The following is a 26,416-nucleotide window of genomic DNA, read 5'->3' on the forward strand; positions in this document are numbered from 1 at the left end:
GAAGAAAAGGTTCCACCTTACACTTTCAGGTATGAAGCCATGATAGGGACTCAAGGCAGAAGCTAGAAGCAGAAACCATGGAGGCACACTGCTCACTAGCTCACTCGCTAGCCAGGGACTATGCCACACTGGGCTGGGCCCTCCCACATCAATCATTAAACTCCATAATCTCTCACAGACATAGCCACAGGCCACTCTTATTTGGGAAATTCCTAAACTAAAGCTTCCTCTCCCTGGATGATTCTAGGTTGTGTCAAGTTGACAATGAAAACTAAGCAGCACAAGTCCCACCCTCTTGTCCCCCAAACCCACCTGCTAGTCAGCATGGCTGAGCATCCCCTCCCCCATCCCATACTCAGTCCATCGACACTCTTACATTGTTTTCCCCTGGCCAGGGGGAAAGGGAAAACCACATTCTCACTGACATGCCAGTCCCTTCTTATACTTACCCTTCAGTGTAATATCTCTACATAGATCTAATCATGGACTTCTTCATGAATACTCCAAGCTGCCACTCAGCTAAAGCAAAACAAAAAACAAAGTAGTTCAGCTATCTGACAACTATGACTTTGGTCTCTAATGGGGTCCTCAGTGCTTTTGGACAACCGACTACCCTTCATTACTAGTCACAGATTTTGCTCTCCATACTGTTGGTCTTCTGATTGGCCCCCTGGCTACCTAGCTCAGCAATTGCCTTAAAATTCTTATACAGACAGTATACTACCTCAAAAAATAAACTACATTGGCTGTTCCTCCACTCTGCCTGCCCTTATGCCCACTCAACTCTCCTCTGGTCTAAAGTTAGCTTCAAATGAGAAATGGTGTGTGTTAGGTTTGAATATTAGGTTCCTCTGTTATAATTGATCTTTAGGAGACCACAGAGTTTTGTTACTTGGGAGTACAAGATGAAGTGGAGTCCTCCCTGAAGGAGTGGTCCATACCAATACCAAACACATAAAAACAAGAAGAAATCAAGATTTTTGGAAACAGCCTCAGCCTTAATTCTGGTAACATAAAGCAACAGAGAAAGAGACCAGATGCCTCCAGAAGAAGATGAGGCTACAGCTCCATGGTGGGTACTTGCCTCTCGTGCACAACACCCCAGAAGGACCAGGTACCCCAGCTGTGTTCAAGGCACCACTTCTACTATGGGAAACAAGTCTCTATGGGGTCATGAGAGTGAGTGGAGGGATCACAAAAATTGGGCCACAGTAAAAGGGTTTAAAACACATGACCAAGATTCCGTTCCCGGTCAAATGCCTGAAGAAGGTGAGGCATCTGGCAGTGCTTACCCATGATGCCTCACACGACATCACCACAGCCTCGGAGCTGAAAGTGCACTTTGCGCTCACAGAACATCCTGTGCAGCCCCAGGAATGCTGACAGGAACCCTGCAGCTCAGCTGACACTGCTGTGTTTTATGAGACATGTAGACACAAAGTTTTCTGCTCTTACATAAATGGTGATTTAATTACAGAAAACAACTTCTAATATTTTCCTACCATCAATTAGTGTATTGGGTCATGTTGAATTAGAATGATCTGTTTTTAAAATTGCCATTTAAGTTATTGATTTGAGCTTCATTTTTTTGAATTGTTAAATGAATTTTGACTTGAAATTAAGACAATTTCCAGCAATTTCTTGAATAGCTGTATACATACTTTCGCCATTTTGTATTACATATTATATGAAGCAGTATCCTTTGCATTAACAATAATGAAATCAAAATTCCAATTAATTCTGAAAAAAAACATTGAAGATGTTCTACATCCTGGTAATATCCAACCATTATAGAATATATAAGGGAAAATATGCAGTTTTGCTTTTCCTGAGTTTGGGTCACCTTGCTTGACATTTTTCCAAATATTTCCATTTTCCAGCAATATCTGATATTTTAAATTTGAATAAAATTCTGGTGTGTATGTGTATGTGTGTGTGTCCCATTGAATGGATTCAATGCTGGTTTTTAGTTTTTATTTTTGTTGACTTTTCTGGAACATGTGATGCTAGCCCCTCTATTGTCGACATGTTCCCTGGTCTTGCCTAAGCCACACCTCAGCCTTAATATATTACATCTGAACTCCACAAAGCTATTTTCCTGTACTCCATATGTCATTCAGAAGTATTCAACACACATGGTAGCCTCATTGAAAAAGTCAGCTTCAATAGGCACCTCCTACATCTGTTTGCTCCATTTAACCACTGAAGCATTGAAAATCAGCCTAGAAATGTCTCGCAAGCCCATTCCCACCAGAAGGGACTATTCATGGTGTCACTGCAGTTCACTCTGACTTCTGCAATTGCCTCCTAACCCTGCCCACCCCTGTTCCTGTTCCCTTCCAACATCAAGCTATTTCTCCAAGTCCAAAAGAATGATCTCAGGTAGGGCAAGGGAAATCACTGTTCAAATTCAAAGTCTCCAACAGTCCTGCTTTGAGAAAACTCCATTATCTTATCGACATTCAGGTTCCTTTATAGTCTAATCTGCTTCAATGTACTTAACAGTTGCACATTATCTTTGTGAGAAATCCAGCTATTGTCACCTTCTGCCTGCGGTTTCTGCTACGTGTAGAAGCATAAATGTTTCTTCCTTTTATACTGTATTTTAATGCCACAATATAATTAATTACTCTTTAATGGCCACTGAAGCACTAACCACATACCTCTACAATGGCTTTCATTAAAATACATCTCATTCATTTATTTATAAATCTTTCCCCCATATGAGTTAGCTCCACTTGAGGCCTTTTCTCCATGCTGACAATTTCATAGAATTTACCTCAAGCTGCACCAACCCAGGGTCTGTCATACCATAGATTGTTGATAAATTTGTAGATTTTAATTAATGACTATTATTGTCCCTCCACACTCATAAACCTCTCTCTTGTTTCCTAAGGCCTATCCCTTGGATATGTAGAGTTTCTATAAATGCTATACATTATACTTCTATTTTCTCTGTATTATCACATGCAAAGCAACTCCTTCAAGTAGCTAGCATCTGCACTTTGTGAAAGTGGCTGATTCTATGGAGGAAGCTCATGAGCTCATGAGAAGTTCATCTGTTGTCCACTGTGCACACATTAACAGTTCCATTCAAAATAAATTAATGGAGCAGTTCAAGCCTCACTATAGGGCATTACAAATCCTGACCTATATTTGAGAGTAGGATAGAGCAAAGCCCCACCAGACCAAACAGACCACCCCTCCAGCTTGGCACACTACCCAACTCCATAATTATTCAGAAATTAACACACAGACAATATGCAACACAAGAGGGGATGGAATCTCCAGAAAGCGGCTGTTAAAATGAACAAATTGCCTGGCAAAGGGAAGCTTCCCTAATCAGTCCCCACTTACACATACTAGCTGAAAGGAAGGAAGAAAGAAAGGAAGGAAGGAAGGAAGAAAGAAAGAAAGAAAGAAAGAAAGAAAGAAAGAAAGAAAGGAAGAAAGAAAGAAAGAAAGGAAGGAAGGAAGGAAGGAAGCCATACTCCACCTTGTTCATAGTGGAGGAGGCACCTGGAGCCCCTGTGAGGTACAATGGTTAGCTTAATCATGTCACACAAATGCAGTAGTAGGGGACAGGCTCAACCCAATGTACTCTACCCCAAGTGAGAAGACTGAGAGTCATATGCTGTGGCTTTATAATCTGGTTTGGTGTCAGTCAGGGGACAGGAGAACACAGAAAGGAAGCCAGGTCTGTGTGACCTAGGCTTAGAGGAAGTGATGGAACTGGCTTGCTACATGAAGGTCAGAGGTCACAGTGGGGAAGCAAACAGCACACTCCACAGTGTATCTTAGTTTCTGCCTTCATCAGAGTCCTGTACAAATGGGTCTTACATTATTTAAATGGTGTTTATTATTTAAGTGGGGACATATTCTCCAATGATCTTTGAATCATATGACTTTGAATCATATGAATTCATATCATATCATGGACATTGAGCTAGATTGGGATGAAGGGAAGGAAGCCTTCCCTGCTCTGCCTTCAGTCACTGGAATGCCTTACCAGTGGAGCTTTGGAATTCCCTTTTCATGAGACCCTTGAGAACTAAGAAGGCAATTATCTGCCAGGGACAGATCGAGCCCTGAGGCAAAAGGTCAAACTGAAGGACTCTGGGTTGACCTACTGGTTCTGGGTATTCAGTCACTGATGTTTTTGACTTTATAATTGAAGTCAAATGAAATGTTGTTACACCACCAGCAGCCCCCAGTCTCTCCCACCCCATTTCTTCCTAGTCTATTTCAGTGCAATTACTATTTGGTGTGATGCAACGAAATGGTTTAGCCTTCTTCCAAATGCATATTTCTCTCCTGTGGAGTTTTAATGTGGGAATTACCAATAAAGAGTCAGGTAAAAAATATAAGGGTATTTATTAGGGAGAAGCCTTACTTACAGAGGAACCTAGCCAGCTGGCAGGGCAGGAGGAGTAAGTACATACAGCAAGCTGAAGATGAAAGGGAAGGAGGGAAGCTCACTTGCAAGCTCCTCACTCTTAAACCTTCCCTACTTCACCCTGACCACGCCCTCGCAGGCGTAGTCAGGCACACCTGTGGCCAGCCCCTAGCAGGTGTGGTTACGGTGTCCCCTATAGAGTTTTGGTGTCTTGAAACCAAATATCTTTGTCATATGGGTTCTAACGTTTTATTAATTGGTCCATTTCCCCTGCCTTGTCAATTAGGTTCCCTTCTCTCTCTCTATCATTAAGTCAGAGATCCCAGGTTACTTGGTCAATTATAGATGCCTTTTTCCTGATATAGTAACTTCTTTGATACTGTGTTCTTGCTGTGTTTGTGATAATCAGGAGTATGGTACAATGCAAAAGCAAGGCAATCAAAGTATGTGAAGCAATCGCCTTCAGTCTTCAGTTCTGGCATGGGTACTGTCGTGTTTCAACTCATGTTGCACCCAAAATAAAGTTGTTTTCCCTTCCATATTCTCCAGTATCAGCCTTCTTGCTTCCATGGAAGCACACTGAGCTAGCTCTACACTGTTTACCCATCCATCTCTCATCTACTGATACTTCAGCTGTAAAAATGATTCTCACTGTCTCCACTATGTCTTTCTTTTTTCCCTTTTAAACACGTAGCTTAGTTCAAAGGTCTTCCCTAAGACCGTTTCTTTGTAGTGGTGTGTGAACATTTCAGTCCAACCATCTCCCATTTGCATTAAGACTCTTCCTTTTAGGGAAATTCAAGCCCTTGGTCTGCTTTAGGCTAGTAGGAAGCACTCTTCCTGGTGACTCAGCCCTGACCTAAAGCACTCGCTCTGCCTGGCAGTCAGTCACTGATTGATGCAGAGCAAATCCTTCAAACCTTGAGGATTTTATTTTCTACCTTGGTCACATGGGGATAAAATGATGACTGGGTGGGGAGGCAGTAAGATGACTCAGAAGGTAAAGGTACTTGTGGACTGAAGAGCTGATTTCATGGTAGAGAGAGAGAAGCAACACACACAAACACACACATGCACACACACACAAATAAATGCAATAAAAATGTTTTAAATAAAAATAAAAAATAGTTCGGGAGACAGAAGTAGGTGGATTTCTATGAGTTCAAGGCCAGTCTGGTCTCAAAGAGAGTTCCATGAAAGCTAGAGCTGTTTCACAGAGAAACCCTGTCTCAAAAAAACCTAAATAGTGACTGGCCTTTATATCTGGCTCCCAGGATAGATGGTGGAGCCACTCACAAGCCTTCAAGAATGTCATGAACAATGATTTTCAAAGTAGCAACTTAAATCCATAAATAGATTTTCCTCAATAATCCACAGGACATTTCTGTCACACAGGAAATCTAAGCCCCAGCTACATATAATATACTTTCCTTCTCGCTGTTCCTTTAAAGGTTATGTTTTTAGGTGCAATATCTTGTAGCTAGCAACCTTCTTATTTCCATGTTTAATATAATAAAATAAATGTTTCATCATAGATATTAACAGTAGATTCCTGCTCGCCCTGTTGGCTTGGGGATTATTTGCAGATCCACTTGTCCCTCAGCTCTAAAATCATCTTTAGTCTTCTAAATCTAAGCTGATAACTCCAAAGAGGAAGAAATGGAACAGTGAGAGAAACAGAGGACCTCATTGAGAAAATGTCTTGGAGAAACCCACTAATCAGTCCAGAAAGGTCAGGGTTGTTCCCAGATCAAAATGAAAGAATAAATTAGAACTGGGACTTTCCTTGTGCAGCTGGCTCAATGGCCTGACTCTTGGCAAGAATAAAATAGTGGAGAGAACCTAAAGGCCTATTTATTGATTCTTCTGGCAGGTCCAGCTGATCCCAGGCCTCAGGTGGGACATACAAGAATCCTGGGATGAGTAGGGCATCCAAGAGTCACCTTCCACCCAGTCTGTCACACAGGCATTCCAAGGGGAGCTCATAGAGCTTTTACAGTAGGCCTGCTTTGACATTGGACATTATGGATTTATGTCATAGAAACCTTGTTTCCAAGGTCTGGAGGTGGGACTCCTTTGTTGTTTCAGCCTTTGGCAGCAGCTAGACTAAAAAAGAAAAGGTCAACCAATGACAGAAGAATGAGGCAAGAGGAGTTAGAGTCCATAGTGACAGCAAAACATGTTCGCCTCCTTCTAAGACAACACCCTCCCTTACAAGTGACAGGGAAAGAAGAACAGCATAGCAAGAACAGGATGCATACATTTATTTCCTTTCACAGATGAGACACTGAGACATAACTGAAATTATGCAACCCATTTATGTCAGAACCAGGCAAAACCAAGTGGGGGGAGCAGTCAGGCTGCCATCCACAAAAGTGCAGCCCAACAGAATGGGTAGGTGTAGATACCGCAATCATTTCCCAAACGCTGGGACCCAAGCCAGTCAGCTGGTTACCTATTCCTTTACCAGGGCACCGAGGCTTGGACAGTGTCCATCTTCCCAGTCTTCTCCCATTTCTCTTTCTGAGACCATGGTACAAAGAGAATCTTCTGTGTATTCAAACACCATGGCCATCGTGGTGTAGCCAGGAGGCTCAGTGGGGAAGCACTGATTTCTTACCAGGTGCCTGTTGTATTTCAAAGGCTTCTCATTTCTGCCTTAGTCCACACAGAAATGCTCACGAACAATTCTGCTGTTTTCTCCATTCCATGGAGAGAATTAAGAAGACAGGAAGATGAGAAGGACTTGACAGAGGAGTGGGAGTCAGTCAGATATCTAGTATGTTCCCGTGTGGGTTAACCCCACCCTGCTCCACCAAAGACAGCTCTGTGACCTGGAAAGCACAGAGAAGACTTCACTGCTCCTTCACTCTTCCAGAGAAGGGCTATATTTTGGAGAAATGTGAGTTTTGCATCCCTGGGATGATGGTAGGGTGCACTTAAGACAGAGGATTATGGGAGAAGAGGATTAAAACCAGAGCTTTCTTTTACTCCAGCTGCTACTCCAAACAAGAGCCCTGGTGAGGCCTGAGCTGAGTCCCATCTGCTGGACACCTGACTTCCAGCTCCTCCGGAAGCAATAAAGGAACATTTGACATTAAGTGAAAGAGACACAGAGAGAACTGTTTGCAGTGATTTCACTCTGGTTAGGGGGGAGGCTGCCTGCTGGAGAGGTATTTCATTTAGATGATGGAACAACTTATCTAGAAAATCCAGCAAATGATCCCCAATCAGCCTGTGATAATATACCGGTGACTATAAGGACTGCATAGCATTGACTTCATGATTTGAGGAAGCTCTCTACAAACTGCAGTTGCTGAAATGACTAAGAATCGTACGACAGTGACATCGGAGTAGAGAATTAAACCAAATTCTGCAAATAGGAACCTATGAGTAGGTCATAAAATACTGGAAGCCACTTCCATTGGGCACATATGGGAATAGCAGAAGACCCTCATAGAAATATAACTGCAGATCTGAGCACTGAAATACATGGCCAAATCCATAGACAAATAGGAGAGAATGTCCATATCTGAGAAGGACAGAGAAGGAAAGAAGAGTAGACGTGTGGGAAGTCTATCAAGAACAAAGGATTTAAAAGATCCTTTTAGCCTAGTGATGGTGGCACACACCTTTAGTCCAAGCACTCGGGAGGCAGAGGCAGGCAGATCTGTGTGAGTTCAAGGCCAACTCTGTTTTGGGTGGGGGGGAATCCTTTTAGGCACACAAATTAATAATATACAGAGATAGAAAAGTACACTTCTTCTAAATGCAAAAAACAAAGCATCAAATCTATGAAATTATGTTCTCACATTATAACATAACAATACAATTATAATTAAATAAAGAGAATAGAGTTGAGTTCATGGAAATAAAGGCCAAGGCTCTATATAAACCCTCACAGAGGGAAGCTATGATAACAACAACAACAACAACAAAAAATGCCATGAGATTATGTAAGTCAATTTCCCTCTCTATGTACACACTACTAAAGAAATGAGATTAGAAATGTCATGAATTAACTTTGTATCTAAAATTCCTAGCATGGAAGTAATGAACCAAACCACAGTAAGAAAATAAAAATATAACAGCAACCTTATAAAGAAAACCAATATGCATTTTGATAAAATGGGCAAAACTGCCAAAGTATTAACCAATAAAAAGGGAAATAGCAAGTTAATGTGATCAGCGAAAGATCAAATTGATTTTATTAAATTTTAAGAAACACTGTTCAGGGATGGAGATGCAGCTCAGTGGTAGAGGGTTTGCCCTGGGTTCAATCCCCAGCCTGCAAACAAAGAAACAAAGAAAAAGCATTTTTCTTAGCTGCAAGTGTCTGACTAATTGATTTAAAAGCCATGTTTTTCTGATTTTGTACAAGCATGTCATAAAAAAAAAAAAAAACAGTCACGAATAGGGTAAGATAGAAGCTATTATCCCAGTGCCTTGGTTGTGAGTTCTTTCAAAACTTTTAAAGAATACACAATTCCTACACAACTTAAATTGCTCTAAGTTTTAAAGTATGGTATGCTTCCTTCAAAACAGTATCAATTATTGAGCCTTAAACTTGTCATTAAAGTACAGAACTTGAAGCAACATTTCACAAGCAAAACAGAATGGGAGGGAAGCCATCCAACAATCACGATTCTCCCTGGAATGGAACCTTAATATCAATGGAGTTAATTAGAAGAAATTAGGGATGTACAAACAACTACTTTCACACCAAAAGCCACATATAAATTCTATCCTAGTGTTCTCAAGAAGAAAAAAAAGATTACATACAAACACATGGAAGAATAAATATCCCCTTATCAAGTTACTGTATCTACACCCAGAAACTAGAAAAAGGCCACAATAGTATTAGACACAATTCACAAATGGTTAAGGGGATGTAAGAGAGTCACAAAATGTATTGGGTGTGGTTGTTTATGCCTAGGACCCCAACGTTCAGGAGGCTGAGGCAGGTGTCTTGCCTTGAGTTCAAGACAAACCTGGACTACAGTGTGAGATCTTATATCAGACAGAAAAGCAAATGAGAGAGAGAGAGAGAGAGAGAGAGAGAGAGAGAGAGAGAGAGAGAGAGAGAGAGACCTCAATGGCATTTCTCTGCATTGATGACAAGCAAAACACCAAGACCAAAAAGCAAGCTGGGGAGGAGAGGATTTATTTGGTTTACACTTCAGCATTTCTGTTCATCTCCAAAGGTCAGGACAAGAACTCAAACAGAGAAAGATCCTTGAGGCAGGAGCTGATGTTGAGCCCATGGAGGGGTGCTGCTTACTGGCTTGCTTCCCACAGCTTGCTCAATCCACCATCTTATTGAACCTAGGACCAGCAGCCTAGGGATGGCACCACCCACCAAGGGCTCGGCCCTCTCCCACTATGCCTAAATGAGAAAATGCCTTACAGCTGGATCTCATGGAGGCATCTCCTCAACTGAGGTTCTTTTCTCTCTGATGGCTCCAGCTGGTGTCAAGTTAACACACAGAACCATCCGGTACAATCCACTATGAAATCAGATTCCGACAACATTTTGTAAATTGATTATAGTAATCATCTGAAAGAAGAAATTAGTTGTTTTGAGAGATGTGGTTGTGTTCATGTTAATTTCAAATATTTTAAATTCGTTTTTGATGATTTTTAAGACAGGGTTTCTCTATGCATCCCTGTTGTCTTAGAACTCCATAGACCAGGCTCAGAGACCTGCCTGCCTCTGCCTCCCAAGTGCTGGGATTAAAGGTGTGCACCACCACTGCCTAACACCCAGCTTAAATTCTTAAAGTCATACAAAACACAGTTATTAAAGATTGTTTTTAAAAATCAGCTAAATAGAAAATCAGAAATACATTTAGGGCTTTAAATTATTGTTGTCAAAAAAAAACTTAAGTAGCATATATATAATCTAAACCATCCAGCAGACATATTTTGAAAAATTTAAAGAGCAGGTGAAATTAATTTTAATAATCTTTTAATCTATTAAAATATTTTAGGTGTATTCAATATGAAAGTTATCAGTAATATATTTTTTGATCTATGCTCAGAGCCACCTTCAAAATTTTATGTGCATTTTGCTAATATTGTACATGCTTATTCTGTGTCCCCATGTTTCACCATGACTGATAGCATCCATAAAAATGTTGAGCAAACTGTGTATATTGACATATAATAGAATTATATTCTACATAAATAGCATAGAAATATCTGTAAATATAAGTACACATATTTGTGTATATACATATATAAATGGTTAAAAATAAGTACAATTTTTGTGGTATTATTTATGTCAAAACACTGGAAACCTTGAAATGGCATTAAGTAGAGGCCAGATGAGGAAAAAATTTTTCAAGATCCACAAAATAAAACTTCTGTAATGAATTTAAAGATACTAGGAATAAATACCAAAAATACCAAAATTGCAATGAAATAAATAGCCCAAATGAAATACTGACTGCAGACTGCATAATATTATTTTCGACTATGTCATAATGGATTTTTGTATATCTATAAGTAAAAACCTGAATTATGAGGAATGCAAAAGTAATACTGCATAATTATATAGAGTTCAATACTCTGACATACTACTTTATATAATTCTATACACTCTAACAGAAACATATTATGCAATGTCCATATTAATGGTAATGTACTGTTACATAGAATATTGTGTATTGCAATAATCAAATGTCCTAAAGCATTTTTACATTGACTGTGTTTTAATGGACTTAGATTTCTCTTGCTAGAGAGATATTTTTGTCTACAGGAAGGGAGAGGAAATACTATGCTATGTTGCAACATGACCACAAAAGTTGCCCAATTTTGGTGACATGGTACAGTTGTGCCATGTGCATGTGACTTAGAGAAATCCAGCTAGGCTTATGCCTCCCTTTGATGTCATTTACTATGCAGCCACATAGAGGTCTGCCTCTCTCCCAAGATGTTTAAGAGAAAGTAAGTTTCAATTCACTAAGGTAGCCATCTGTACACTGAAAGGTTTAAGTTTTCCCCTTAGTATCTGGAGTTTGTTAGCCATGAACCATCTTTGGAAAAAATGAGAAAGCAGTCACTCCCATCATTTTTGTGTTCTGTGCTCTAGAGGATGAAGCTTAGTAAATTTATGAGAAATCCTTGAGTTGTAGATTTAATTGAATTAATTAAAATTAATGAGTTAATTTTAGGGTGAGTCTATTATATTTTAGTGAAGATGCTTTAAACATAAACATCTGGGCATTAGAGAGAGAGTAATTCTCTCTGAAGGAAAAGCAGACATCAAGAACTTAGAACAATGTTGTCTGTGAGAACTTCCAGGGCAATGGGAATATCCTTCAGTCTGCTCTGTTCCATGCCATGGTTCTGCCTGGCTGTTTGCCTCATGGTTTGCCTACTTGACTAAAGAAGAAAACTTAACTCTAACTTCAGTTAATTTCAAATAGCCATGTGTGACCAGTGGATACTATTTGGACAGTACACCCTCAGAAAACTGAAGCCATTTTTAGGAAAATATTGGCAGTGACAGCATCACATTAGTTTCACCAAAAGCAAATTCTGAGTCCTTTACTTTTCTGCAAAAGTCATAATGTAACCAATACTCATATTCATCCCCTGCACCTCACCACAGACCCATGAGAGAGAGCTTAATCCCACCAGCTGCTTTAGATTTCAGTTTAGAAATTGTCCTTCCTAGTCAGGAAACTGAGATTGCCAAGTCCTTTGCACCGCTCCAGGGACTTGAACCTGCTTGGGGTAGGGAGGAAATGAAGAGATGGCACCTACACACATACACAGGAAAGGCTGGAGTTGGGTGGTCTGGAGCACCCAGGAAGCTCAGTCTGTCTGTTATCTATAGTTTCGAGGAGAGGCAGGGTTATTGCATATAGCTGGACACGGAGGTGGATCACACATGCACACACACACACACACACACACACACACACACACACACACACACACACACACACAAGGGCTATTTATATAGTAGGAGCAGTCTCTGTAGGGAGCAACCTTCACACTGTAAATATCCAGATGGGGCCAGGGAGAAAGCTAGGGTGGACATTTTCTGCTCACAATGATTAGTATCTATACTGAGACCCCCTTGGGAGGATCCGTCATTTTCCTGAACCTCATGGGTCATGGGGTCCTTTTCCATTTTCCCATGGGGATGTGGCTTTGGGGTCCCTGACACGGCCATGCCTGTTCACTCAAGACTTTACCCCCTCAGGGCTTCCTCTGCTCCGAGAATGAGATCAAAAACAACAACAAAACAAAACAAACAAAACAAACAAAAAATACTCAACTTGCTTAGTGGACTGTTTAACTCCTTAGACAGTATAGACCCAATGCTCAAAGTCTAGGAGTTTCTCGAAGGCTAAAGAAAATTCTGTGGACTGAAAATAAGCAAAAAAAATCAACAAAACAACAACAACAAAATAACTTTGCCTCTTCCCCCCCCCAAAAAAAAATGGAAGGGGGAAAAATCAATCAGTAAAATTTTTCATAGCAAATTTGTTAATAAAAGGAATACTGGAATTATACTTGGTAGAGCTTCCATGCTAAGATGTGAGCCCATCCACAGCATGCAGAATTGAAAGTCTTAGACCTTTTGACATGAAGCCTCTTAGCTCATTATTGTTTTTTTTTTTTACCTCTCCACATTTTACTTATGCTTTAATATTAATCTTAAAGACAGAGTTGGGAACAGTATTTATGCACCATAGCTACTAATAGGAACACACACACACACACACACACACACACACACACACACACACTCTCTCTCTCTCTCTCTCTCTCTCTCTCTCTCTCTCTCTCTCTCTCACACACACACACACACACACACACACACACACACACACACACTTAAGTTTGGAGATGTATTATGTGGGACTTCTTGGCATATTTTATTTGCAAACCTCAATGCTTGAGTATTCTGGGTTTGTTCTAAGGATACCTTAACAAGGAAAAAAAACAGGCTTTATTTTTCTCCTTTTGTCTGAAATTATATCAGGCATGCATGGGTTAAACATATTTCCACAGCTGTCCAGGCTATCTTTACCAGAATAAGGGATTCTATTTGACAGCCATCCAGGTTATCTTTACAAGGACGGTGATGGCTCTTTCTGTGGGTAATTGATTTGCACTAGGATAATTTTTACACCCTTTCCTGAGTAAGTTTGGTGACATAAGCAGCTTGATAAACACTAAAATTAACCATTGTGCTTTTGCCTTTCTGGAGGACATTAAAATTCATATTTTCTTTGGATATCACTATATTTCTTAGCATTACAGTCCCACTTTAGTACTGCACAAAACCAGATAATGGTGGCACATGCTTTTAATGCCAGCAGTCAGGAACCAGAGACAGGTGGATTTCTGTGAGTTTGAGGCCAGACTGATCTACAGAACAAGTGCCAGGATAGGCTCCAAAGCTACACAGAGAAACCCTGTCTCGAAAAAACAAAATACTGTTCAAATGTGGCCATTTAGCCAGCATCTGCGTGCTCTGTGCACTCACCACCCCACTCCAGGAACTGATCTGATCTGTGCTTTGTTGCAGATAGGGCCACAGAGGAGCTGCACATGCAGCCCTCATACTATTTGATGGCTTTATTTTTTTAACAGAGGATATTTCTGGATTTATTATTACTATGAATACATCTTGTCTTGATTTTTTGAGATAGGATCTCATGATGCAGTCCATGCTGGCCTTAAATTAGCAATTGTCCTGCTTTAGTCTCCTACCATTTCCTGATTCTCAATTTATTAACTAGAGGTAGTCATATGGCCCAATTTCCAAATCAGATGGTCTTGCTTTATTATCTTAACCTTTCCACAGACTTTTATTAATTACACAAAGTAAATACAATGTTTAATGTTCTAAGTACTAGATACATTAATGCATCTAGTCTCCATGACAACTCTGTGAATTAGACCTTCTTGTCATCCTCACTGTACAGATGAGGAAACTGACTCACAGAAAGATGAGTTGACTCAAGGTTGAATATCTAGCCAGTGGCAGAGCCAAGATTTGAACCTGCCTACAAAGTATATTGGCCAGTCAATGATTATAGCAATACTGTATTTCACAATTCAGATGCCAGGCTCTTTCCAATTCCCAATGTCTGAGGTCTGAGGGCATGTCTAGGTCTAGAGACTTAACAGGGCAGAGGTACCTAGAACATGCTAAGGTCAATACACTGACAGGTTATAAAGGAATCAGTGGATGAGGAGAACAGTTTAATGTTCCTGGAAAGTCAGCTTGCCTAGCCTTGGGCTATTACTACCAGGGCTAGCAAAAAAAAAAAAAACAGTTTTCTACAAAGTTGCGATGAAGATCCCTCATTCCGTGTCCTACAACATTATGTAAGAAATCCAGTCAATTCCCATCTTTCTGGTCGGTCCTGTGGGTTGATTCTCTGGGAGTTTGGCTTTGAGAGATAATAGGGGTGTTAGAAGTGTACGTGGGGTGTGACTGCCATAAAGAAGAGAGCAACAAGGGCAGGGAGAACTCTGGCTCTCACAGCAGACTGCAGCCAAATGTGTGGAGCGCAGGAACTGATTGGCCCTGGAACTGGAACAAGTGGGAGAGCGTAGCCTTAAAGCCCCATGGATGACTAGATGCCTGCCAGGTCAGAGGACAGGCCATGTGGTGACTCCCTCCAGCTCTGGAGAGAGCTGACAGCCATGTATGGACAGCCCTCCCAGCAGCTGAGATAATGGGACCTTCAGTCCCGACAGCAGAGTGAGTTAGATGTGACAGTTCCCCTTCTACTTCAGCTTTCACAAGCTGTGTAGAAGGAACACGCGTCTCAATATAACTACAGAGACAGGTCACCGGGTTACACGGGCCTTCCTGTAACAGAAGGTGTAGTGAGTTAGAAAACAAACCCTTGTGTGCAACTCAGCACAAGCCATTTCCTATAACATAAAAAAGCCCTTGTCTTTGCCACACTCAGTGAAGTCTTTCCACAAGGATCTGGTCGTGATCGGCTTATAAAAGCTGCTGTGGTGTGTGTGTCTGTAATCCTAGCACTGGGGAGGCAGAGGCAAGAGGATCCAAGGGTGCTGACCAGCCAGCCTCTAAGTTCAGGGAGAGACCTTTGCTCTAAACAGTAGAGGCACAGTGAGCTAGCAGGTCACAGTGCCCAAGAAGCATAGTGAAAACGAGGAGTTAGATCCGGCATCCACATAGCAAGCCAGGCATCCCACAAATGCCTGTAAGCCCAGTTCTGAGGGATTTTTATGTACACAAGTACAACCCCATGTACACACACACACACACACACACACACACGCACGCACGCAAAAGCACGCACGCACATGCCATCGCTCATAAAGTGATCTCTTTAAGGAGCTGGAAGTTCTGGACACCTGACAGCTTATGAAACACACCACTTATGTGCATACACGCACTGACCAGCATGCATACGTCATACCACACACACACACCACACACACACAAAAACAGCAATTAAAAGAAATATAGGGAGAGCTCTTGTTCTCCTCTAGTAGTTTAAAAGTTGGGTCCACAGAAAAGACTAAATTAGTCATTGCAGATTATACTATCCATGTTGAAGCCAGGCATCCCACCAGGTTCCCTTGTAAAATTACAGAAAGCAGTACTACAAATATAGACACACTATGCTCATGAGTCTAGTGCTGGAACCACACTGATGCTCATAACCACTGAACTAAAGAATTCATATATCACTGGTGGTGGTTGCCTTTGTCCACTCAGGCAGAAGCAGGCGTCTCACACACACACACACACACAACACAGCCAAAGAACAATAATCTCTCTGACCCCCAGAATCCTCTAGTTCCTGGCAAGATGGCCATGTCTAGGTGCTTTCCAAGAACCTCCCCAAAAAAATGAATCTCTATACATTCAGAGCACAGTAACTAATGATATAAATAAATATAAAACCCTTTTTTTGGATTACTATCTCTGAATAGAGCCAAAATAGATCAATAGTGGTGGGAATAAGGATGAGAAATGAATGACATTTAGAAAAAATGTCTAAATGAATAAAGAAAAACCCTTCATTGAAGACTAGCCTTTCATGACTGAGTTTAAATCCATCAAAGAAGGACAATGTAAACAAGTATCTAATGTGTTTTTGCATACTCTGATTTGGAGTGGGTCAGCCTAGCTAACCAGTCCTTACTGTAAAGCCCTAGCCATCACTTCCACCCAGGTAAAAGTGAGATCAATATATTGTTTCCTGAATCAGAGCAGTTTAAGGAAGCTGGGTGCTCAACTAGGAAGACTGGCAATCAGATTGTTTGAGTCCTCTTTAAAAGAAAGCTGTTAAAAGTCTGAAGACAAAGCGGTAACTCACCATCCTATTGAAAACAAGTAGCCAATGTCCTTAGTAAAGTATGAAACAGAGCATCTCATTGCACACTTCTGACTCATGAACTTCAGAAATTACCTCTGTTGTGCCCAAATTCTGAACACCCAAATCACCAAGAGACCTGATCCCATGCAAAAGCAGGGAGTCTTTAATTAATGAATGAATGAACTGTATTAACTCTCATTCTCCATCCATTAACAGTGGGTGGAGCAAGAAGGGACAGGAAGAACCGTGCAAATTTATTGAGGTAGAGCAAGGGGCGTGTCTGGGGTTTCAGTGTCAGGATTGGTGCACTTCCAAGTTTGGACAATCTGTCCTGTGTTGATTGGCCAACTGCACCTGCAGGAATGGTTGCTATGCTTAGAGGCCTTCTCATAGCAGTTGCTATGCTCTGTACTCCACTGTTACCGTAAAACACATCCAGAGCCTGCCATCTAACTTCTGATTGGTTCCTTGCCACATGGAGGATATCTGGCTTCCCAGTGAGAGGAGCAAGGTCAGGCAGCACATGTTGCTGAGTCCTGCAGAAAAGCCTGTGCACCTGCAGGAATGGTTGCTATGCTATATTTTCTTAGTCTACATTTTATGCTCTGTACTCCACAAAAACCGTAAAACACATAAATAGACCATTCCTTTGATTGGTTCCTTGCCACATGGAGGATATCTGGCTTCCCAGTGAGAGGAGCAAGGTCAGGCACGGTCAAAGCTCAGCACATGTTGCTGAGTCAGAGGCCCCCATCTTGACAGGCTGCAGAAAAGCCTGTCGTGGCTGCCAAAGCAGGGGGCTGGGTGAGGGTCTGGTACCTTCAACGTCCAAATGCCTTGGCCCAAGAAACACAAGTGGGGTGTTGTAGCTTAGCCTCATTCTTGTTTTGTTGACTTATAAGCCAACATATGACTTATTTATCTGCATTTTCTATAGTCTACATTTTGGCTGATGTCTCTACATGCACAAAAACCCTCCATATGCTATAAATAGACTTACTGTGTGGGTTCCTTTAAAGTCTCTCTACAGCTACACATAGAAAAAAATGCTTTGTACCGGGAAAATACTTAGCGCTCTCACAGTAAATGTTGCATAGTCACCTGTATTAGAGTCTGCCACTGTAGTTCCATGAGTAGATGCCCACACACCGCTTTACTTTTGAAGACAAAAAGGGAAACAATGTACAAGTGTCCATGAGTTTAGGACACAAGTGCCCACCATTAGGACAAGTCTCTTTCTGTCAGTCCAGCTCAAAGCAATCCTCTGCTGGGAAATGTTGCTGAACTAACATAGTCCACCATGATTGCTCTATGTTTGAAGTTCAATGGCAACTTTATGTTGCTCCATTCATCTGCTCTTTTAATTATACCTGCCTCCTGTTTCATGAAATTTAGAACCAATCACAACTTAGAATCTCAACTTGGTCTTCATCACTAAAATGGACATTAACCAAATCTCCCTCAAATAATAGCTGCAAGGCTTACTGAGCAAGTGTGTATCACAGGGTTAGTCTGTAACACTATCTAAACTGGGCAGTTATCACTACAGTCTTAAAATGGCTATATACATTTTAGTTGTGATATATGTGTGTGTTGTAATATATATTACCATACAGGTAGGTATATGCAGACATTTTAGGGATGAAGTGACAGGATGCCAATCGCTTTGTTTTCTGTTCCTTGTGCTGACTTTGTACCAGGCATTCTAGGCAAGGGCTCTACCACTGAGTTATATCCCAGCATTTTACTTTTAAGCAATTCATAGAATAATACTGAAAGGTTCAGGCATTATGCTGGCCTGCCCCTGTTACCTGACAGAATCCACTCAGGCAGTACCCTGGTCAGCCCAGGGTTCCATGGGAACGAAGTCTGCATGGAGGTATAGAGGACCCCTTTAAAAGACAGACCCTGCCCACTTACTCTCTCTTCTTCTACTCTCTCTTCTCTTTGCTCTCTTCTCTTCCTCTCTTCTCCTACTCTCACACCCTCTTCTCTTATGCTCTCTCTTATTCTCTTGCCCTCTCTCCCTTCTCTTACTCTCTTTGCTTGCTCTCTAGCTGTCCTTTAATAAACTCCACGGTTAATGTATCTTCTGGTTCAAGTTCCATAGCATGCGCCTTTAATTGAAGCAAGATCACAGCAAATACAAAATTACAAAATCTTAGTAACTGGTGAAATGAGATGAAATGTATATAGTACTTGGTTCTAATTTCTTTTAATTTTCATATATTTGAATGTTTAAAAATAAAATAGTAAGGGAAAATGTAAACACAATTGTATGATTTCCTGCTTAAGTGCTAAACAGAACTTCTTTGTGCACACTCAGATTTTCATCTCTATCCTGACCATATAGACACAGGCACACCCAACTGCACTGTGCACAGAACAGCTGGTGGCCACGAAGCTGTTACAGGTGGCTTGCCGGTTTTTCCATTTTACTCACAACTTCCTGCTTTTTAAACTTTGACTCCATCCCCACCCTCCTCAAATTGCCTCTCACCTGACTCCTCACAGTTTCTGGCTTGCCCCCCCCCACACACACACTGTTTTTGGCTTGCCCCATGCTGTTTTATGATTATGCTGATTTTCTGATACTTAGAAATTTTAAAATGTAAGAACGGAATGCATATTTTTGGTAAAATATAAATTTTAGGCTTCCCTGAAGCTCAGGAAGAAAACACAAGTCAGATTTCTCTTCACCTCAGAGTCTGCTTTCTCAAAACAGCCCCTTGTGATCACTCAAAATGTCTTTGCAGATGGTTTTCTATGCACATTCAACAACATAAGTACATTTTAATTTTTGTGCATTTTTAAAACCACATTTTCTTATTTTTAAAAGATTTATTTTAACTTTAAGCGTGTGTGTGTGTGTGTGTGTGTGTGTGTGTGTGTGTGTGAGAGAGAGAGAGAGAGAGAGAGAGAGAGAGAAGGTGCCTGAGTCAGATCCCCTTGGACTGGAGTTACAGGCAGTTGTGAGCCACCCAATGTGGGTGCTGGGAATTTAACTCAGGTCCTCTACAACTCAGTGCTCATAACCACCAAACCATCTCTCCAACTTCTTCTTTTGTTTTGTTTTGCTTTTTGAGATCTCCAACTATTTATATTACTGCATTGGATGCTATCTCTTCAACAATGTAAATTAACAATGGTTGGGAAAAATCCTTAAGTTAAATTTTGTTTACATTTTCTTTTTTTTTTTTTTTTGTGCATGTGTGGAGGACACAGGGCAACTTCTAAGAGTTCATTCTCTCCTTCCACCATGTGGGGCCCTGGGGACTGAATTCAGGCGGTCAATCTTGGCAGCATGTGCTGCTACTAACTGTCCCAATTTTTTCTTCATAGAAATCACATTCTCAGATTGAAGTGATGTGTCTTTTGATATTCTTTGCCAAGATAAACTCTCATCTGCTGCAGTTTATCTTTAGTCAGATAGATTTTAATTCCTTAAAGGTAAGGGCTGTCCCTTCCACTTCATAGTGTTTGGTGACTCAGCCATATGTTTTTACTCTTTTGTGTATTGACTGAAAGGATTAAATAAAATTGCCTTTTCCAAGAAGTTCATTGTTTTTACTACAGCTCAGAGTTGGTGAGCTAGAAACCACCCGGATCTGCAATCATTGCTGTTGGAGGCTGACAGCTCAAACTGTCTGGTCTCACACAGACAGCTTTTGTAAGGGTAGGCTTGCTGCAACTGACATTTGCCTAAACAAAGGTATCACCCCAGAAGACCCCCAGTCCAGTCCTACAGGCCTTAAAGTGACTTGTTCTCGATATCCTCTTAAACTCTAACCTGAGACAAGTGCATATTCTATTACACAGTTGAAGGCCAGAGTTCACATAAAAACAATACTTTAGTAAAGACCTATTAAGGCCAAACAAGGTCATAATGAATGTTCCTCAGACAATGACCCCTAAGTATTGATTGACTAATATGTTTATGCAACATTTAATGCCTACTCTATATGAGTCCCTATGGTATTGGTGACAATAAAAATTATGAAGCTAGAATCCCTACTGTCAAAGCTTTATAATCTCGACTTATGTTTGTAAATGATTTAAGAAACAAATTTCAATGGTCTTTTAGTTTTATTGTATATTATTTAACAATGCTCTTCCGTTTTCATTGTGGTTACATCCTGATACATCCATCCTAACCTGAAGATGTAAGTCAGACACATCCAAGCCACTAGATGCTGACCTCTGTAGCTACTACCATAGCCCACTGTAGAGTATTAGTAGTTTACCCTGGTGGCTCCATAGGTGAGCTCCTGGCCATGGCCCAGCTTTGAGAGAGAATAGCACACTTCATGTCACTAGCCAGGGAGAGCACCAAGAGTCAAAGTTCAAAGTACAAGTCTCCATGGAGCTTGGTTTGCTTCTGCTTCATCTTGTTGAAATGATATACAGTCATTTTAAACCAATGTCAAAAGTATTCCATAGCAATTTTCATAACTAAAAGACACCAAGCAGCAGCAAGATTTACATTTATTAAAATCCATTTAACCAAAGAGTCACAATGGAGCTCAGGCTTTTAAAGAGCTCCCCCAATGTGTGCTTTCTGTTTTCTTTATCCCTGCAAAGGAAAAATTCTGTGAATTATTAAATAGAGTGTACCTGGGATAAGTTGAGGAACCAGTAACCTCTCGGCTCTCTGTGGTTCACACAGTGCAATGGTTTATGCAGTGCCAGCCATAAAAACTGAATGCTTAGCTTCCAAATTACTGTGGATGATACCAAGAAGTGCATATAATCTGAGTGAACTGATGGTTGCTTTCTGCAAATTTCATAACCATCGGAAGGCCCATACCCACTTCATTATAATAGTCTTTCTTAAAAGCTCTCACGCTGAAGATTGAACATGACATGATAATACTTTAACATCAAAAAGGCTGGAAGTCACTGAGTTAAAGAAAATGCAGCCTAGACACTTATACATTAACTCCATCGAATTCTTCTGGAACAAAACTCCACAAGATTCAGAAGGTGACTCTGTTCATGAACTGCCTGCTCTTAGCAACCTAGTACATTGTCAAGAGTGACACTGACAATGACTCTTGACAATGATGACTTACTTTCCAAAGCCCACATGGGTTTGGGATGCAATCGGTAGGATGTAACATGAGTTACAAGGTGCTTAATCAAACACTGTCAACATAGCTCAGCAGTTGACTACTGTCTGTAGGGCAGGCTAGCAGGCTGATTTCTTCCCCAGGGAGGCTTGGGTTTGCCCTTAAGATTAGATAAGACCACCCAGATCGTCCAAATGATCTTTCTTTTCTTAAAGTCTTCTGATTTGTACATCTGGGAAAGACATGCAGGGCAAGACCCAGACCAATGTCCCATAGACTATCTGGGTGCTACATGTAAGGGTACTGGATACAGCCACCAGTTCCTTAAGGAACTGTGAGCTAAGACAAACCCTTCTCCCCCAACTGCTTCTCACCAGAATATTAAAATAAAATTAATTAATAGATAATAATCATTTATTAAAAATCATTACAGAAATAGACTGAAAACTGAAACAATGGAATTGTTTCATCCAATTAAAATCTTATGCCTCAAAGGACATCTTGCAGAAAGTAAAAAAGATAACTGAGGGAATGAAAGAGAATATGTCCAAACTACACTTCTGGTAAGAAACATCATTCAGAATATATAAAGGATACTTCAGCAATGAAGAGATAATCCAGTTTAAAATTAGAAATAAACATATAAAAAGATGAACAACATTACTATTCATTGGAGAAACATAAATCAAAATCATAGTGAGATACAACTTCATCCCCACCATGATGGCAGAAACAAAAATTAGACAATAACAAGTGTTGAAAAGGAAGTGGAGAAATTGGAATCCTAATACATTGCTGACAGGACTGTAAAACTGAACAGTTTCTTTGGAAAACAGTTTTACAATTTTTCAAACATTAAACAAAAGAAGTATAATTTGACCTTGAAATTCACTCCCCAAAGTCAAAATACATATCCACAGAAAAACATAGAAAATGTTCATTTAGTATCATCCATAAAAGAGTAAATCATTTTTTGTGGTGGGAAAAAGAAGGTTTGACTGGTGAATGATAAAATATGCTATACATACAGTGAACTACTATTTTTTAAATTAATTTATTATTTACATTCCAATCCCAGTTCCCCCTCCCTCCTCTCCTCTCCTCTCCTCTCCTCTCCTCTCCTCTCCTGTCCTCTCCTCCCATTCCCCCCCCCCCGATTCCCCCCCCCACCTCCCATCTGCTCCTCAGAGAGGGTAAGGCCTGCCCTAGGAAGTCTACTAAGTCTGTTCCATCATCTCATTGAGACAGGACCAAGTCTCCTCTCCACCCCCACACCCTTGTGTCTAGGCTGAGCAAGGCATCTCTCCATATAGAATGGGCTCTAGTAGAATCTTATTAAGGAATAAAAAGGAATGAAGAATTGGTGTAAATACAACATGGATAGGTGCTATAAGAAAGCAGGCTAAGCAAGACATGAGGAGCAAGCCAGTAAGCAGCACCTTTCCATGGCCTCTGCTTCAATTCTGCTTCCTGGTTCTTGCCCTGCCTTCCTGGATGATGGGCAAGAATGTAAGCTGAAATGAAGCCTCTTCTCCTCCAGTTGCTTTTAATCATGGTGTTTTCTCACAGCAACACCACATGCGTCACTGTTACCTTTCAGGTCGGGTCCAGTGTGAGTATGTTCAAACTATAAGCCTAACACCGAACAGTCCCAGCCTGGGTTTCCTCATAACCTGAATAGATCTGTACTTTAAGAGGAAATTTGTTTAAATTAAAAGTAATAAAAAAGATAACATTATTCAAATAAAATGTCTCATAATTCACTAATAGGCATATAAATACATGATGGGAACATGTTCTGGGTTTTAACTGTTGTCCTCCCACAGATATTCATGATTTGTCTGCTAAATTGGAGATGACTCATGCCCAAGATTTCCAAGTCAATTTCCTTTTACTAGTAAAAGGATACATCTTCTTTTTAATATTTCTAGAAATTTATATTTTAAACTAAAACTTAAATTATAAAAAAAATCATATTTTTAAACTAAAATTTATATTTTTAAACTAAAATTTATATATTTTTTTAAAGAAGAATATATTTTTTTTATTAAATTATTAATATTTTCACATGTACTTTCCCTCTCCCTCTCCCTCCCCCACCCCCATTCCTTCTCCCCCACCTCCAACCTACCCCCCACCCCATCCACCCGCCACTCCCCAGGCAGGGTAGGGCCCCCAACCAGGGCTCCACCAAGTCCACCAAATCTTCCTGTGCTGGGCCTAGGCCCCTCCCCATGTGTTCAGAGACAGAGCGAATCCCTTCAAGTGGGATGGGCTCTCGAAGTCCCTCCCACCCACCAGGACAAAACGCCAGTCCACCTCCAGAGGCTCCAAGGAGTGCAGGGGCCTCCCCATTGGCATCCATGATCAGGGGGCTGGATTAGTCCTGTACTGTCCTCCCAAAGAGCATCTGGGGTCGATATGCTTTCCCTTTTTCAGGCCAACTGTTTCTGTGGGTTTCTCCAACCAGGTACAGACCCCTTCGTTCTTCATTCCTCCCTCTCTTCAACTGAGTTCCAGATTTCAGCTCAGTGTATTTCTGTGGATGTCTGTCTCTGCTCTCATCAGCCACTGGATGAGGACTCTAGAATAGCATAGAGAGTATTCATCAATCTCATTCTAGGGGAAGGGTTTCTAGGCCAACTTCTCCTCCACTGCCCAGACTGTCAGATCGTGTCATCCTTATAGGTCTCTGGAGATCTTCCTAGTTCCAGATCTCTTCTCGGACCTATAGTGACTCCCTCTGATATGGTATCTCTCATCCTGCTCTCTCTCCTCTATTCTTCCCCCAACTCAATATATCTGCTCCTCCATTTCTTCTCCTCTACTCTTCATCTTGTGCTCTTATTGTGGCAGCACCCACTCCCCTACCCTCATGCTCTCAATTAGCTCGGGAGTTCATGCCATTTCCCATTCCTGGGGTCCATTTATCCCTTAGAGTCATTCATGATTTCTAGTTTCCTTGGGGTAGAGGATTATAGGCTGGTAAACCTTTGCTCTATGTCTAAAAATCATATATGAGTGAGTACATACCATGTTTGTCTTTTTGTGATTGGGTTACCTCACTCAGGATGGTTTCTTCTAGTTCCATCCATTTGCCTGCGAATTTCAAGATTCCATTGCTTTTTTCTGCTGAGTAGTACTCCATTGTATAAATGTACCACATTTTCTCTTTCCATTCTTCAGTTGAGGGGCATCTAGGTTGTTTCCAGGTTCTGGCTATTACAAACAATGCTGCTATGAACATGGTTGAACATATGTCCTTGTTGTATGGACAAGCAGTATTTGGGTATATACCCAAGAGAGGAATGGCTGGATCTTGAGGTAGATTGATTCCCATTTTTCTGAGCAACCGCCATACTGATTTCCAAAGTGGTCTTACAAGTTCACACTCCCACCAGCAATGGAGGAGTGTTCCTTCTTCTCCACAACCTCTCCAGCATAGGTTGTCATTGGTATTTTTGATTTTAGCCATTCTGACAGGTGTGAGGTGGTATCTCAGAGTTGTTTTGAGTTGCATTTCTCTGATGGCCAAGGATTTTGAGCACTTTCTTAAGTGTCTTTCAGCCATTTCAGATTCCTCTGTTGAAAAATCTCTGTTTAGTTCTGCACCCCACTTTTTAATTTCATTGTATGGTGTTTTGGTGGCTAGCTTCTTGAGCTCCTTGTATATTTTGGAAATCAGTCCTCTGTCAGATGTGGGGCTGGTGAAGATTTTTTCCCATTCTGTGGGTGGTCGTTTTGTCTTACTGACTGTGTCCTTTGCCTTACAGAAGCTTCTCAGTTTCAAGAGGTCCCATTTATTAATTGCAGACCTCAGTGTCTGTGCTTCTGGCGTGATGTTCAGGAATCGTTCTCCTGTGCCAATTTGTTCAAGGGTTGTTCCCACTTTCTCTTCTAAAAGATTCAGTGTGGCTGGGTTTATGGAGAGATCTTTGATCCATTTGCACTTAAGTTTCGTGCATGGTGACAAGTATGGATCTATCTGCAATTTTCTGCATGTTCGAATCCAATTGTGCCAGCACCATTTGTTGAAGATGCTATCTTTTTTCCATTGTATGGATTTAGCACCTTTGTCAAAAATAAGGTGTTCGTAGGTGCGTGGGTTAATATCTGGGTCTTCAATTCGATTCCATTGGTCTATCTGTCTATTCTTGTGCCAATACCAAGCTGTTTTCAGAACTATGGCTCTATAGTAGACCTTGAAGTCAGGGATGGTGATGCCTCCAGAGGATCTTTTATTGTAAAGAGTTGTTTTGGCTATCCTAGGTTTTTTATTTTTCCATATAAAGTTGAGTATTGTTCTTTCAATGTCTGTGAAAAACTGTGTTGGGATTTTGATGGGGATTGCATTAAATCTGTAGATTGCTTTTGGTAGAATTGCCATTTTTACTATGTTAATTCTGCCTATCCAAGAGCACGGGAGATCTTTCCACTTTCTGGTATCTTCTTTAATTTCTTTCTTTAAAGTCTCAAAGTTCTTATTGTACAGGTCTTTCACTTTTTTGGTTAGTGTTACCCCCAGATATTTAATGTTGCTTGTGGATATTGTGAAAGGTGATGTTTCCATGATTTCTTTCTCATTGAGTTTATCATCTGTATACAGTAGGGCTACA

This window comes from Cricetulus griseus, assembly GCF_003668045.3.
Source record: "Cricetulus griseus strain 17A/GY chromosome 1 unlocalized genomic scaffold, alternate assembly CriGri-PICRH-1.0 chr1_0, whole genome shotgun sequence".
NCBI lineage: Eukaryota > Metazoa > Chordata > Mammalia > Rodentia > Cricetidae > Cricetulus > Cricetulus griseus.